The sequence below is a fragment of the Mauremys mutica genome, chromosome 5 (assembly GCF_020497125.1).
Source record: "Mauremys mutica isolate MM-2020 ecotype Southern chromosome 5, ASM2049712v1, whole genome shotgun sequence".
NCBI classification, from domain to species: Eukaryota; Metazoa; Chordata; order Testudines; family Geoemydidae; genus Mauremys; species Mauremys mutica.
The window spans coordinates 8,177,854-8,193,576 of record NC_059076.1 but is presented as its reverse complement, the minus strand read 5'-3'; the positions used below and the strand labels follow the sequence as shown (position 1 = coordinate 8,193,576).

The window sequence follows — 15,723 nt, the reverse complement described above, 5'->3', positions numbered from 1 at the left end:
ATTTCAGAGAAATAAGAAGAGAGGCTGATATTTTCTAGAAGATATTGGTCTTCATCTGTTCAGAGAAAAATACATTCAAACACGCATAGCATTTTAGAGTAATATTGTTCTATTACTTTCCAATGATTAGGATATGGCTAACCTCTTTGAGGAGCTAGTTATTCCTTCCAGAGGTTCCTGCGATACAGTCAGTTTTGACTGGAAACTCAAAATGTTGTTTAAGGCACTAAGCAGTAGCCAGACAGTTCACGTTGTCCTCATTGCACTGGCAGCTATCGTTCCAAATGCTAAAGTTGTCTTCATGCAGATTTCAAAAGGCCAGTGTTTATGCATGTAGATTCTGAAGGGCATTTGCTGGATGGCTGACACACACTGACAGCAAGCACATCTACAGGAATGGAATGAGCAGGAAAGACTGCCTGAATAATTGATGTGCTTTTACTCTGCCCGATGGCCCAGTTATTACATTGTTCACTCTCTTCAACTGCCTGTGGTTTCTAAATTAATTAGAAATCTTAATGTCATGGCCAACCAGTTAAAAAAAGGCACTGAATACAAAATGAGGTGGGAGTGGTATTAATGCCCTTGAGCCCTGGAAATTCTTACTTTGGCCTGGTCATGCAGAGAATAAAACATAGCCAGGTTTCTAGAATTCAGTATCTCTGAGTAATCCTGGTTTCTGGATTACTCAAGGGACTCTTATGCCAAATGTATGAAGCCTCAAGAGTAAGACTCCTATTTCATATGGGTGGGGATTCAGCCCAAGTGGTCCATCATGACAGATGCAGAAAACACTATCCTAGAAGAACTCACACACGGCAGTTGGGATTTGCTCAACGTGATGGAGAACAACGTAAATATACAAAACATACTTCAACCAGAGCTGCCGTTACCTAGTGCCACATTGCACAAAATGTAAAAAACCCTGTTAAACTTAGTACTTACTGTATGCACAGCTGACCTACACCTATAGGTTATCCAGCCAAATGACTAGCCAGGAATCCTTACACAGCTAAAATGAACTGCTCACTACTTACTGCCTCATCTCAGAGAGAATGAGAGAGGCTAATAAATGTTACATATTCATCAAATAGACAAATATGACAATAAATACCAATTACTATTTGTTTGTACCATGCATAGTCTTATTTTCTTACAATACTGCGCTGCTCCTACTAACATTCTAAATCAAGAGTGTCTACAGCATTTCAGAAAAGCAATGGGAATAATTCAGATATTTGAGGATTACAGCATACGGGGTTACTTTCCAAGTCCTTGGAAAGCGTTTAGCCATGCTCTATTTTTGCGGCATTTTTTAGTTTCTTATTTTTCTGAAAACAGCAATAGAGTTTAAAATCTGATTTACAACTGTAAGCACTCCAAAAACATAATAAATAAAAATTAATGGTTTCACTGAAATTATTTTAAATTTCTCAGCTAAGTTAGGGACTAATATTTCACTTTCCTATAACAGAGCACCAAGTAATCAAAATGTCAAGTAAAATACAATAGTGCAGCATAATCGTTCTCTTTGCCAACATATAGCATGTTATTGTAACCTGCAGGCTATCTAGAATATAATTCTACAGGAGCCATTAATACCTTTTTATTGTTCCCTTTTTTAAAATTCAGGGACTTACATGATTTTAGAAAAAATCAGATTGTGATTCTCTCTTTTTGACATGCATAATACAGCATGCACTCAGAACAATGAGTGTTCAAATCCTAATAGACAACTATCCCCAATTACCATTTACAGATAACTTGTCTCTGAATTATCATTTCAGGTGGAGAGAAAAAAAACAAGCTAGGCTGGATGACAGGGAGATTTCAAATACAGAAGTTCTCATGGAGCTTTAAACAGCATTATAATTCCTAATGCAATTACTTGCTAAAAGAATTTCACCCATCATCATTAGCAAGGCAATTGAAATCTGTAAGAGCAGAAACTACAGAGGGTGATATTTCTGTAAAAAGACCAATACAGTTATATTTAAACGCTTTTTGGAGGCTAAACATTTGGTCCATACATTTCCCCTGCATGTATTCTTGCCAGGTATATATTTGGTATTAAACTACAAACACAGTACAGCCCTATAAAAGGACCTGAAGCAGCCGTATGTTTCATAGACTCAGATTTTAGGTGATCATGATGGTCACGTCTGGGTTTAGTCTGACTTTCTGCACATTGCAGGCCACAGAACTTCACCCACCCACTCCTGTAATAGACCCCTAGCCTTTGGCTCAGTTACTGAGTTATCCTCAAATCATGATTTAAAGACTTCAAGTTACAGACAATCCACCATTTACTCTAGTTTAAACCTGCAGGCAACCTGTGACCCAGGCTGCAGAGGAAGGCAAACACACACACCCCTGCCCCCCCCAGGTCTCAGCCAATCTGCTCTGGGAAAAAATTCCATCCTGATCCAAATATGGTGATCAGGGAACCCTGAGCGCAAGCCCCATCAGCAAGGCACATGAGAAAGAATTCCCTGTAGTAATTCAGAGCCCTCCCCATCTAGTGTCCATCACCGGCTACTGGAGATATATCCTACTGGCAGTCACTGTTGGGTCACATGCCACTGTAGGCAGTTTCATCATACCCTTCCCCCCCCCCCCCCCCAATAAACTTATCAAGCTCGGTCTTGAAGCCAGTTAGGCTGTTTGCCCCCACTGCTCCCCTTGGAAGGCTCTTCCAAACCGTCATCTAATTTCAATCCTAAACTTGTTGCTGGCCAGTTTATATCCATTTGAGCTTGTGTCTACGTTGGTCCCTAACTTAAATAACTCATCTCCCTCCCTGGTATTTATCCCTCTGGTGTATGGATAGAGAACAAACATATCTCCTCTCAGCCTTCATTTGGTAGGCTAAACAAGCCAAGCTCTTTGAGTCTCCTCTCATAAGGTAGGTTTCCTCTGGTCATGCTAATAGCTCTTCTCTGCACCTGTTCCAGTTTTAATTCATCTTTCTTAAACATGGGAGACCAAAACTGCACACAGTATTCCAGATGAGGTCTCACCAGTTCCTTGTATAATGGTACTAACACTTCCCTATCTCTACTGTAAATACCTTGCCTGATGCATCCATGGATTGCATTAGCCTGTTTCACAGCCATATCACATTGGCGGCTCATAGTCATCCTGTGATCAACCAATACACCAGGTCCTTCTCTTCCTCTGTGGCTTCCAACTGATACATCCCCAGCTTTTGGCAAAAATTCTTGTTGTTAGCCATTAAGTGCATGACCTTGCACTTTGCACTGTTACATTTCATCCCACTTCTATTAGTCCAGTTTTCAAGTAACCATTTCTGACTTTTATGCCTCATTACTTGTATTCACTTAAAATCTCTCTCTCTCTCTCTCTCTCTCTCTCTGTAGTTAATAAAGTTGTTTTCTCTAAACCAGTGTGCTCAAGCTGAAGTGTCTGGTAACGCCATGTAGGGTAACAGTTGTATGCATATTATTCCCTTAAAGAAATAACACACTCAGTGTATTTGCACTATCCAGGAGAGGGCTGGGCAGTACAGGACATGCGTCTCTGGGAGAACACGTGGGACTGGGAGTCTGCTGGGGTCACCCTGTGATAATCTGTAAAGCTGGTGAGAGCCAAAGGGTGGCTGGCTGGCTGTAGCACACACAGAGACATTGCTGGGAGTGACTTGCATGCTGGAGGCTGTTTATGAGTAGCAAGACATTATAAAGGGCCCTGAGGCTACAGGGCAGGGGTGACACAGCTACTCAATACTCTGGATTGTGCCCTGGTATGTCACAGATGCTTGCTCATCCAGGCTCGTCTGCAACCCTCCCCTACAATTTTTTTCCCCCTTGCTTGGGATGCAGGCTTCAGGAACTCTGACAAAGTAATTTCAAACCTCCTCCACATTCAGATCCTTGAGTTCTTCAGTCCAATCCATCCCCCTAATTCCCTGATTTTTTGTTTGCCTTTTTCAAATCAAAGACCCTTGTTGCAGACTTATTTTTGTTTATCCTTCCATTTAATTTAGACTGAACTAGCTCATAATCATCTGAACCAAGGTTGTCCTACCTGTTAGCATTATCGGTACTGGCACAATCTTTCCTCTTAATGTCCATTCTCCTACCCTCTACTGTTCCTTTCTCCATTGCTGCATCAATCTTTCTTGATTTCCCCTCTGTATCCCCTGAACTCCTAGTTTAAAGTTCTTTTAATCAGTTGTGCCAGTCCTCTGTCCATGAATGCCTCCCAGAGGTCAAACATCCCAAAGCCCGCCTTATAGCATCACTGCCTGAGCCATCTGTTGATCATCATAATCTTGTCTCACCTTCATTCTTCTCCTGCAGGGACAGGTAAAATTCCACTGAAGATCACCCAGGCCTCCAATTCCTTAAGTGTCTTCCCCAGCCTGGTACAATCTCCCCTGATGTGTTCCAGCAGAAATCTAGCAGTACCATTTGTTCCTATGTGAAGGACAATAATTGGCTTTCTTCCTGCTATCATTAGGATCCGCTTCAAACTCAGATCCACATCCTGTATCTTAAGCTCCCAGCAGACAGCACACCCTTCCGTTATCCAGATTAGGTCTGGTGATAGGCCTGTCCGTTCTTCTTAGTAGGGAGTCCTCAGTGATGTAGACTTGCCTCTTCCTGGGGTTGGTGTGATTCTCTGGCCTTCCTCCTCCTGTTCTTTCTGGCTCCCAGTCCTCTTCTCTTTTTCTTCTTCCTTGCAATCTTCTGCGAGTCATCTTCTCTCCTCTGGGGCTCTGAACTCTGGCTCTCTCTAATGCTTCATCCCCTCTTCCTGTAGGACTACCTACTCTTCTCTTCTTCCTTTCTCTCCCACCTCTGTAACTGCCTGCTGCACGCCTTCATTATCCAACTCAGCAAACCTGTAACTCAGCTCTATTTCTCCTTCATTAGCTGGTCCTGACCTCTGCCTGGTTCTTCCAGTCACATACTTCCATTGGCCACATTCCCCACCCAGCAGTCTCCCCTCACAGTTCTCCAGTCCATAGTTTCCACCTGCATCTCCAGACCTTAGATCTTCTCTTCCATAAGCACTTCATACAAACAAACAAAGCTCTTTTCGGGTCCCTGCCCCAGGATAATGTACATCCCATAGCTTCCACATCCAGTTATCTTCATTGTCTCTTCCATTCCTTGGGTCACAACCACTGCTGCCTCTGTATCTGTCATAGTTTTCCCGCCTAAACTCCTGGCAAGAGAAAAACCAACCCATACGCAAAACAAAACCACAACACCACACACCCCCTTCCAGAAATTCCCCTTACAAACTCCCGCTCAAACTCTCCTGTTTTCAGCTCTGTTTGTTGGATGGCTTCTTTATAGGTCCCCTAATCAGGGAAGCCCCACCCACTATTCAGGGCTCTGCTGTGATCAAAGGCTCTGCTGCTCTCACAGCACACTTCCCTCTACCAGCGTTTCCTGATGAATGAGGAGCTAGATCTACTTCTAGACAAGAAATATATACATTTCTAAAGCCTACACATGCCTACATAACAAAAGATATCCTTGTAATATTCTAGTCTATTTATTTTTGCTGTCTTTGCTTATTGATCACTACTGAAGTGTGCTGTGCTAATTTATCAAGGATGCAGCGATGTAGAGGTAGACAATTTAAGTCATCACTCCACTGCATTTTTCAAAAGAGAGCAGTGAAATAATGTCTCATAAGAATCCCTTAAATGTTTCCGCAGGCTCTTTCCTTGCAGAGCAGCTTGGCAAAGAAACTAGAGATTGAGGCTGTAGTAACGTACATGGCTTCCCCTTCTGCTGTTTGCAATCCCTTCAGTCAGGAGCTGCCCTGAGCAGTATGGCTCATGCAAGAGCGATGACCACCATTTTGTTTCATGCTAGAGATTGAAACAGGGACCTCCACACTTGCCCAAAGCTATACAAGAATACTAAATAGCTATACCAGGTGAACAAAGCAAAAGTAGATGATTGCGCAGCCTTTTTCACTGGAGCGTATGAACACCTGTTTTTCTCTTTCACCTCTTTAACCCATATGCATACTGTATCATTTCACAGTGTGATAGTCTGCGTCTTTTTATTTCATCAACATCTTGTTTTGTTACTTTTATTCCCATATTGCTCTTATGGAAAAGGAGCATTGTAAAGAAATGACTGTGCCTATTAAATGACATTTTCTAATACCATAAGCAATGACAGTATTGCTATAGATTTGCACAGAGTGACACATTGAACAGTTATCTATACCAGTGTTTCAAACATTTTGCAACAGCTAACAAAGAAGGCTAGACTCTGTGAACTAATAATTACCTTATCTTGTTCTTCAGTTGCTAAAAATCCATACGCTATTTTTTGCAAATTACTGAAATCAGCATTTCTGGAAGAAAAGAAAAAAAGAAAAAAATTAGGCTCATTTACACTTGCCTCTGAGGACTTATTACACAGCTATGAAAATGTTTTTCTGATACATGTTCCCAACATACACCGATGAGCACAGTGCTTCCGGGATATATAGATCTGGTTTATTAGGGACTATGTGAATTTTTAATGTGAATATTTACATAGCATATCTTTTTACAGAAAGAAACAATGGTGCATACCTCCCACAGATTAAAGAAAATACTGACAGCTCTCAATGCCAATTAGAAAGAAAAGAAGAGAAAAGAACATTGGCAAAGAAATGGCTATGTACTTCTGTTACATATCAGAAACATTTGAGTATTTATATAATTCTAAGGTGCAAGCCTGCTTCCATTTTATATCAACTATTCCATTCAAGAGGTGCAGAACGAGTTCTTATGCCTTAGTTTTCTTTCCAAACTTATTTACACATCTACTACATTTCTATAATGTACAAGGAGGGGACAATGACTTATTTCATTTATGAGTCACATATGAAAATGACAAAAAAGAAATTAAAAGCCATTAAGTCCCAGTAAGGTGGAATCCAGTGTTAATGAATTCTAGTCATTGCCAAGGAATCACCTAAAGCAGCGTTTTTTCTAAATCTTTCATACTATGGACTATTTCATTGGAAAGAGATTTCTTCTGTGTCATCTCCTCTACCAGACTCCAAGTTCTCTGCTATGTGCTTATCAAGAAATTTCATTCTACACACTGTCGGATCGCAAACCAGAGGTGGTCCAAGCAGAGGTGGATTAAGGTTTCTTGGGGCCCTGAGCCAGAGCAAGTGGGAGGCCCCTCCCCACCCCTTCCATCTGTGCTCCTGCACCCTCTGCATGTGACCCTGCCCATGGCCCCACCCTTTTCTGCCACTTCCACAAAGCCTCGCCCCAGTTCCACCCAGGGTCCCCCCCTCGCCCACTACAGCCCCAAGACTCTATCCCCCTGCCACAGCCCTAGGCTGCAGAAGGAGTAACAGCTTCCCAGCCCTGAGGCTGTGGCAGGTAGCGAGAGCTCCTTCAGTCCCAGGGCCGCAGCAGGGGTCCCGGTGCTGGGGGGCTTCCCCTGCCACCTGCCAGCTTCTGCCAGGGACGAGGTCCAGGGGAATGCGGTCTTCCTCCACCCACCGGTGGGGAGCGGGGTTGAGTACACGGGGGTTTGCCCTACCCGACCTCCAAGGAGCGGGTCGGGGGTGTGAGAGGTAAGGCAGGGGTTCAGAACTATCAACCTATAGTGGAATTCCGGCCCCACTGACTTCCCTGGGTCAAGATTTCACCACTGGAGTGAGATATATCCAGGAATTAGAGGCTCTTTTCCTTTGAAGTGATGCCCAATGAGCCTTATTCTGAATAGGGATATCCGTTCTCAAGTGAGGACCCCACTGAATAAAATGATAGCAAATTTCATCACAACAATGTTGAACCTTGGTCAGTTAATGGAGCTATATAAGGTGACATGGGTGAAATCCTAGCCCTACTGAAGCCAATGGGAGCTGTGTCCTTGACTTCAGCAAAGCCAGGATTTCAACCCAATTCTTCATATTCTTCTGCTCTTTTGGCACTGTGAAAGGAAGGTTGGTCTTGTGGTTAGCCTAGGACTCTTACGCTATCTTATCTGGTTAGATGTACAGCAATGCTAAAGAGCAGTCAACTGTAGCTGAAGATGATCAAGACTTTTGAAAATCAGGCAAATTTATCTAGGAACCTAAGTGTGGACTTTGCAGCCTATAGGTCAGGGTTCATGGCTTACCGGGCACTCCCCCTTGTAGGCAGATGAGCCCTTACTTGACTTTTCCCTCACTCAGGGTTTCACCAAGTCCAGACAGATCGCTAGATGCTAAAGAACACTCCCTTATGGTCGATCTCATTTCATAACAGAAAAGCCAATGCAGAACATGAACCAAGCTTTCACCCCAACATCTCAGCTGGGTGACCAGGTCGATCTTAGCCCATCTGTCCCACACCTGAGTCCATTGCTCGCCTCTAACCACACTCTTCCTCAGGAGATCTCTCGGTATTGCTCTCTGCCTCTGCTGGTAGGCCTCTTGCATCTGCCAGAGTAGGATCCTTCTCAGGAGTCAGGGGTCTAGGGAGGTCCATCCCCTGCGACTCTACTCCAGGGACAGGGGTGATCCTTGCCAGGCCAGGCTTCCAGTCAGTGGCTGAGACCAGGGCTAGAGTTACAGGCCCCAAGCACAGCATCTTTAGTGCCCCCTCCCTCCCGCCTACAGCTGTCCTTCATGTTGTATACAATTTTAGAGAGGTAAGGCACTCCTAGGAACGTGCCTACTGTACCTAACTGGAAATCTGGCCCTGCTTGGATATCTGCCAACTGCTGCCGCCCATTTAGGAGGCTCTCAACTTACACACTCCCCATTCTGGTGGGTTCCCCAGAGAGCTCACCCTCTGGGCTCCCGGCTCAGCCCTCTGGCTAAGGCCTCTCCTGGGAGCTCCTCTCCACAGGAGCGTCTTCCCTCCCTTAGGAGTGGCCCACTGAGCTTGGGGAACCTTTATGAGGTCCAGATGCGCATTGACTAATCAGCCACCTGGGACAATCAGTTACCCCCAGATGGGACCTTCGTAAGACAGTCACGGGAAGACTGAGCCCTAACGCCCCACGCAGGGCAGCTGCCCCATGACACTAACCTTCAGGCTGCCGTTTGTCCATAGCGTACAAGTACACACGAGAAGGAACAATTAATGTGAACTTCTATAAGGGGTCTGATCCTGCTGTCTTTATTCAGCAAAAAGAAAGAATTGTGCACTTGGGCTCAAGGTAAGGTTAGCTGTCATTTTACCCTGCCCATGAAAGAACCAGATGCTAACTGCTTCCAGTCTTGGAATCTGATTCAAAGTGGATGATTTTGAGATGGAAATACGGTTTTACAAGTGCAGAACAGACTATGCAACTCCTCAAGAGGAACATCCAACATGCTTTTATTTCTAGAAACAGTGTGATTTGGTTGGACTACAGCAGTTATATATTATAGCAGCCACTACACTATGCTTTAAAAAACCACTGGAGAATAACTTTTATCTGACTGCAGCACTATATGGCAGTAACAATGGTTTGCCATAATAGTCTCAAGAAGTTAATATTAGTTTGCCTCCCAATTACCTGGCAACAATTTTTCAAATAAAATTCAAACAACAGGCTCTTAATTTCATTTACAACACCCCTGATTTCACATTTCCCTGTATATAAACCTGTACAGGTAGCACAATGTACAGTGGTTTATGGCTCTGTTGTGTCAGGTTCCCATTCAGTGCATGTTTCCCCTCACCCCCAGGCATCTTCTCTTATAAGGCTAGAGTGCTGGCTACAGAATATTCTTCCCCACAAATTCCAGATGCATAACCCTGAGCTGGCCTTTGCACAGTATTCACGTGCTGATTTCAAAGGTAGTTTGGGGATTCCTTTTGTTATTTTAATCACACAAGGAACCAACAAAATGGATGTGTGCTGGACAGACTTTGCAAAGTATTTGGCAGGGCAGAGGAACTGCTCGGATTCAAAGTCATCTGATGCCCTAACTCATGGAAAGTATGTGGTATCCCATCCTGTTCTCCCCAGGATAGTTTAAATACAGCGGGTGTAGTTTTAACTCTGACTCTTGTTAACATTAAGAGGAGTTACAGTTAATTCCCCGCACAGACCAGAAGTTCCCTCTTCCCCTCCCCACTCAAGCTAGCCACTCCCCAAGTCTTAGGCTGTGGCTACACTTGCACTTCAAAGCGTTGCCGCGGCAGCGCCCTGAAGCGCTAAGTGTAGTCAAAGCGCCAGCGCTGGGAGAGAGCTCTCCCAGCGCTGTCCGTACTCCACCTCCCTGTGGGGAATAACGGACAGCGCTAGGAGCCGCGCTCCCAGCGCTGGGGCTTTGACCACACTGGCGCTTTGCAGCGCCGCAATTTGCAGCGCTGGAGAGGGTGTGTTTTCACACCCTGCTGCAGCGCTGCAAATTTGCAAGTGTAGCCATGGCCTTAGTCCCCCACTCTCTGCACTTGTCCAATGTGTTCTCAAAAAACATTTATTTTTTCTAACTCAGTTGTTTGCAGCCTGACACAACAGATTTCAGGTGCATCTTGCAACTTTGACAAGTGGCATCACCCAGGACTCTTTGATGAAGAGCCATGTTAAGTGGGGAATCCTGTCCCTCTCACTCCATCCCACATCACACGGTGCGGGAATAATCTAAATAATCTACACTCAGGCCACAACTGCCAAGATTACTGCTAAATGGATAGCACAGCTGCATCAATGCAGTCAACTACTGCTAATGGCCCTGCTGGTGCTCTAAAGGTTCATGTCTCCATATCCTCTGCTACTGAGACTAATGCATTTGTGTAAACGGAGCAAGGGCACCACTCAGCCTCTACATGTGCCAAGATGAAGACAATTAATCTAAACTATTGTGTCTTCCTGACTTTCACACCACCCCAGATGGTATTATTAGAAAAAGCAATGATAAATGCAATCTACTCTACCAATTCAACAAGATAGACATGATGTAAGCATAGGTTGTTTTACTCAACCAATGCTGCAAAACAGAAGACTACTGAACATTCACACTAATGCTGGGAGACCCACTGGCCTAAACTTCCAAAAGTGAGTCTCAATTTTGGGTGCCCAACTTTAGACACCTTAAAGGTGCCAAGCATCCAATCTCTAATAATCAGGGTCCCTTAAGGTGCGACAAATTAGACACCCCCAAAAAATCACTTTTCAAAATTGAGGTTGTTGTGAGTTTTGTAAATTAGTACGTGAACTCAGTGAATGAGGAGCATTTTGTTCTACAAAATGCATTTGGTTCAGTTACTTGGTGCGTGCAGTTCAGTTTTAACTGGCGAGGCGTCACAAATATTTAGAGTTGGTCCTACATATGGCAGATTGCTGCCCACAACACAAAAACCACTGCTGTTATCACTAAGGCCTGGTCTACACTGGGGGGGGGTCGATCTAAGGTACGCAACTTCAGCTACGTGAATAGCGTAGCTGAAGTCGAAGTACCTTAGCTCGAATTACTTACCCGTCCTCACGGCGAGGGATCAACGTCCGCGGCTCCCCCGTCGACTCCGCTACCGCCACTCGCTCCGGTGGAGCTCCGGAGTCGATGGGAGCGCGTTCGGGGTTCGATATATCGCGTCTAGATGAGACGCGATATATCGAACTCCGAGAAATCGATTGCTACCCGCCAATCCGGCGGGAAGTGAAGACGTACCCTAAGTCTCAGCAGAGAGAAACAAACAGCCACCCAGTCTGAAGAACTCCTAGATCCTGGTCATGGCAAAAACCAATCATGGGATAGCGTAGGGAAGTTTCCATTGTCACTGCCCTTGCTGTACCAGTCCTGTGGATCACGATATCAACTTCAGCCTACTAGAACTACATTAACAAACATGCAACACGCTTTTTAAACCACAAATATTACCATCCTCCACTACAGAACTATTTTGATGATCGCTATTAAAGTTAACAATTAATAGCAGCATTACACTAGCCCCTAGAAGCTTCAATGGAATTCAGAGCCCTTTTGGTCTATTAAAAACAAACAAACAAAACAAACCACCCTCAATGAGCTTACAATCTAAATAGACAAGGTGTGCAAAAGGTGGGAGGGGAAATAAATGCATGGAGAGGGGGTTGCACTTGCTAAAGCTCACACAGCAGGAATAAAACAGCTCTCCGATCTCCCAGTGCAGCTTCCTAGCCAGTAGGTCATGCTGCCTCTCCAGTAATAAGCTGGTCAACTACTAACCAACTTGATTTATCAAATGCAAAGTGCAGCTCAGACAATTCCTACTGTACCTAGCTGTCATATGCAGCCACACAAATGAAACATGGTTGACACAGTTACACCAAGGGGCAAATTTTCAAGAGTGCTCAGCTGCCATATGTGAGGCTCGACTTACACCAGAGCTCAGCTCCCATTTAGGTGGGACTAGCCCAGGTCCCCACATAGGGTGGGTGTGTGTAGGGCCACAGATGTCCTCAATTCAGCCCTGCCAATACAAGCCGGGTCAAGTGCTAAGACAGGATGCTGTGCTGGCGTCAGCAAGTCTACTTCTCACACTTCTTATGCATGAATTTGTGCATCGCTCCATAGAGAAACAATGACTCCTCTCTCCACATGGACACAGCTACCCCTACACTTTTCTTTTATCTTCCAAAGGAATGGTTTCACACTTGCTGGGTACATTAGAGACATATCGATCTCGTTAGCTCTTTCTTCTTCAATTGCCACTTTCCACAGAGAAGCTGATGCTCACACATTCTTCTCAACCTCATGTTTACAACTTTTAAGAAATGGTCCAACTAGATATGCACAAATATCAAGGTAAATGGGCCATTTTATCTCATGCTCTTAAATTTTAATAGGATTATGTACTGTAAATCTACAGTAACATTTGCAAGTCAGAAACTCGAGTCCCTCATATGTAAGTGTTTAGATACTTCAAATATTAATATGTAACCGGTGATATTACAAAGGTTACATTTCTAACTATCTTTCTCCTGAAAATCTAACATACTAATGTCAAAATAAATGTGATATTTTCCGCAGATTACTAGCGAAGTCCTTCCAAGACAGTGTAGCTGGAATTTTATTAAACTTCCTTCTATACAATTAATCTGAAAAGGAGAGAGAATTTTGCATTTCACAAAGAAAGGATGGAAAAAGTAAAAGTGTGCAAAATGAATAAAGCTTTTAGCCTTCGCAAACAATATTAGCACATAAAATATTAATAGGAATGCTAAATTAATCTTCAGTAAGAATCAGAGGCAATTGGCTGCAGCTCATATTATGGATTACTTTGGTTTACCATTTAAAATATGTTAGAGCCTACCCCTATGGCTGTGTATCACAACACTGTACATTATCCTCTGTAACATGGTGCATTACAGTAACACCAATCCTGCTGTCAATTAAATGAATGGTAAACTCCCATTAACTTCACCTGGAACAGACGCAGGCCCATAGTGGCCAGAAGAGGATTCAGTCTAGCAATCTAAATACAGCACAGACATAACAGAGTAATGATTTGAAGCAGAGGGGATGCTGGCTCTCATTTTAACACTTCTGCGGTAAAGAACGGAGCAGCTCATTTCCCTAACCCAAGGATAACTTGGTACGTTTCCCGAACAATTTCCTCTTCAGCAATTTTTGCTCTCTCTCTCTCTCCTCCTTGCTCTAATGCCTAATGATTTTCAAACTCATTATGTGAATGTACTACAAGCTTAGAACCTACCCATGACACATCCCTTTGGGCCCATTGCAGATCAAATTTGGTTCTGCTAGAGTTAGCAGGAAATATTTAAAATTTCTACTGTTTAAGAAAATTATTCATTTTTTAAAAGATCAAATTACAGGGCAGAATTTTCACCTCCGGTCCACACAGCAGTTTTTCTTCCCATAGCAAGACTCTTTGTTGCATATTATAAAGCACAGAAAGCCAATCAGAGAAAAAGACACACAATCACTGTAAGCAGGTTAGATTCCAAAGTGAAATTCTGCCTTCTGAAAAATACATGCAGTGAATACTAACTTCAGTGGGGCCAGGATTTCACCCTAGATTGACACCTACTGCAGCCCATGGGGACTGTTCATACATCTAGGAGAGCAGAATTTGATCCACAGTTTGGAACTACGCAATATTTACAGCTAAGTTAACAGCACTTTCCCAGCAATATATTTTAACAGCTCTTCAAGCACTGGATATTATGTTGGCACAACACTCTCCAAACTCTTCTGCTTTGTGTAAATTCCTGGCAAAGTATTTAGGAGATAAAAATGATTAATCCTAATTAAAATGAAAATCAAGAAAATGATACAGTCTGTTGCATCTACTTGATGACTCAAAAGCCTCTCTCATTTCAATGTTAATTGTCCCTTTATACAAATCTGCAATACTCGAATACACACAGAATAATAGTTTTGTATTTTTCTACACTTGCAATATTAAGGGCCAGATGTTAGAAAGTGCTCAGCATCCAGATTTGCTCAGGTGCCAAAACGGGTGCTGAGCACTTTCTAACCTCTAACACTAAGGGCACATTTGGTATCTTAAAACCACGGCAAATGGCAGGGACCAGCATCGAGGCACACACCATCCCAGAGAGTGCTGCTTTGAGCATTGTGCTTCACCCAATATACTGCCCTTAAAGGGTTCGCTGTCTTCACATTAGGCAGAGTGTGTCCTTGGGCTGCTCCTCCGAGTCAGTATTGTGTTACATCTAGGAATTTTCTGCAAAAATTGTTTCCCTAGAGGCTGCCTCCATTTTGAAGTGCAGCAAAGGAAGGAATGTACCAAAATCCATAGGCTGGAGAGCATGCAACTGCATCTCAAAGGGAGGCCTATTCCAGTGACTCTGGGAGATACAGAGAAGCTCGGCCACATATGGCCAGCAATGAGGCAACCCGACCTGAGCAGTGACCTGTCGCCTTACTGTCCTCCACCGGAGAAACACAAACCAAGCAACACCAGGAGTGTCATCAGCAACACAGACACATACCCGGAGCAACAGTTCCCCTGAAAAAAATCAACCCTGCAAAGCCAGCCAGCTGCGTCCGAGAGGCAGACAGGACAGGCGGGAGAAGCTAACAAGTAAAGCAAAGGTGGGCTGTCTCTCTCACAGTGGGGTAGAGAGGAAGCAGAGTAGGGTATGTCTCTACCAGCAGGCCAGGGGCAAGGCAGGGCAGGTTGACTCCTAGGTGCAGCAAAACCCAGTTTGGGAGGCGAAGCATTCTCTCAATGGGAAACAGGGAGCAGACGATGGTTCTGGAGAGGCTGTTGTCTATGGATCAGTGTGGGACAGGGGAGAAGGGCAAGGTTTACAGAGGTACACAGGCAGATTGGGTATGACTTCGGCGTGCAGCACTGCTTTCTGGCCGGTGACCCAACCAGTCCAACTTTGCCCCAAACCCATTAGAGGGAAAAAGGAGATTGGCATTTTAACCTGATGATGTAAAATGTAAGTAGTGAAGGCTAGAAAGTGGAAAACAGTCCATATTCCTAGTGGTGTCACTGGAACGGCAACACTCGAGGAGTGAAATTTAACCAAGACTTCACCAAAGCCCTGTATCTATATTCATTTGCATGGTGTTGTCTATTCCACATGAGTTGGGGGACATATGCAATTTCTTCTCACTGCAGAAGAAAGCCCTTAACCCATTTCTTATAACAAAGCTATCGAAGTGCCACTGCATGGAAATGTGGCACAGGAGTTAAAGTTCTAGAGTAGGCATAATGACATAAATACAGGGCAGAGACCCTGGATTTAGTCTGTAAATGAAAACATGGAGGGACGAATCTCTCGCCTGTCTCACTCCAGGGACTCTACCTACAGTGGATAA

General features: G+C 44.0%; 1 protein-coding gene across 13 annotated transcripts in view; it reads right to left on the bottom strand.

The window, feature by feature from the left end:
• Nucleotides 1–15,723, bottom strand: part of ADGRL3 (adhesion G protein-coupled receptor L3) — an 834,374-nt gene that overhangs the window by 684,034 nt on the left and 134,617 nt on the right. For 12 of the 13 annotated variants that reach the window (XM_045018219.1, XM_045018220.1, XM_045018222.1 and 9 more), the window contains one exon: nt 6,282–6,348. The gene's annotated coding sequence lies outside the window, so the exon portion shown is untranslated. Of the gene's footprint in view, nt 1–6,281; nt 6,349–15,723 lie in introns of those variants that run through there. The other variant, XM_045018224.1, reaches the window with a different exon arrangement.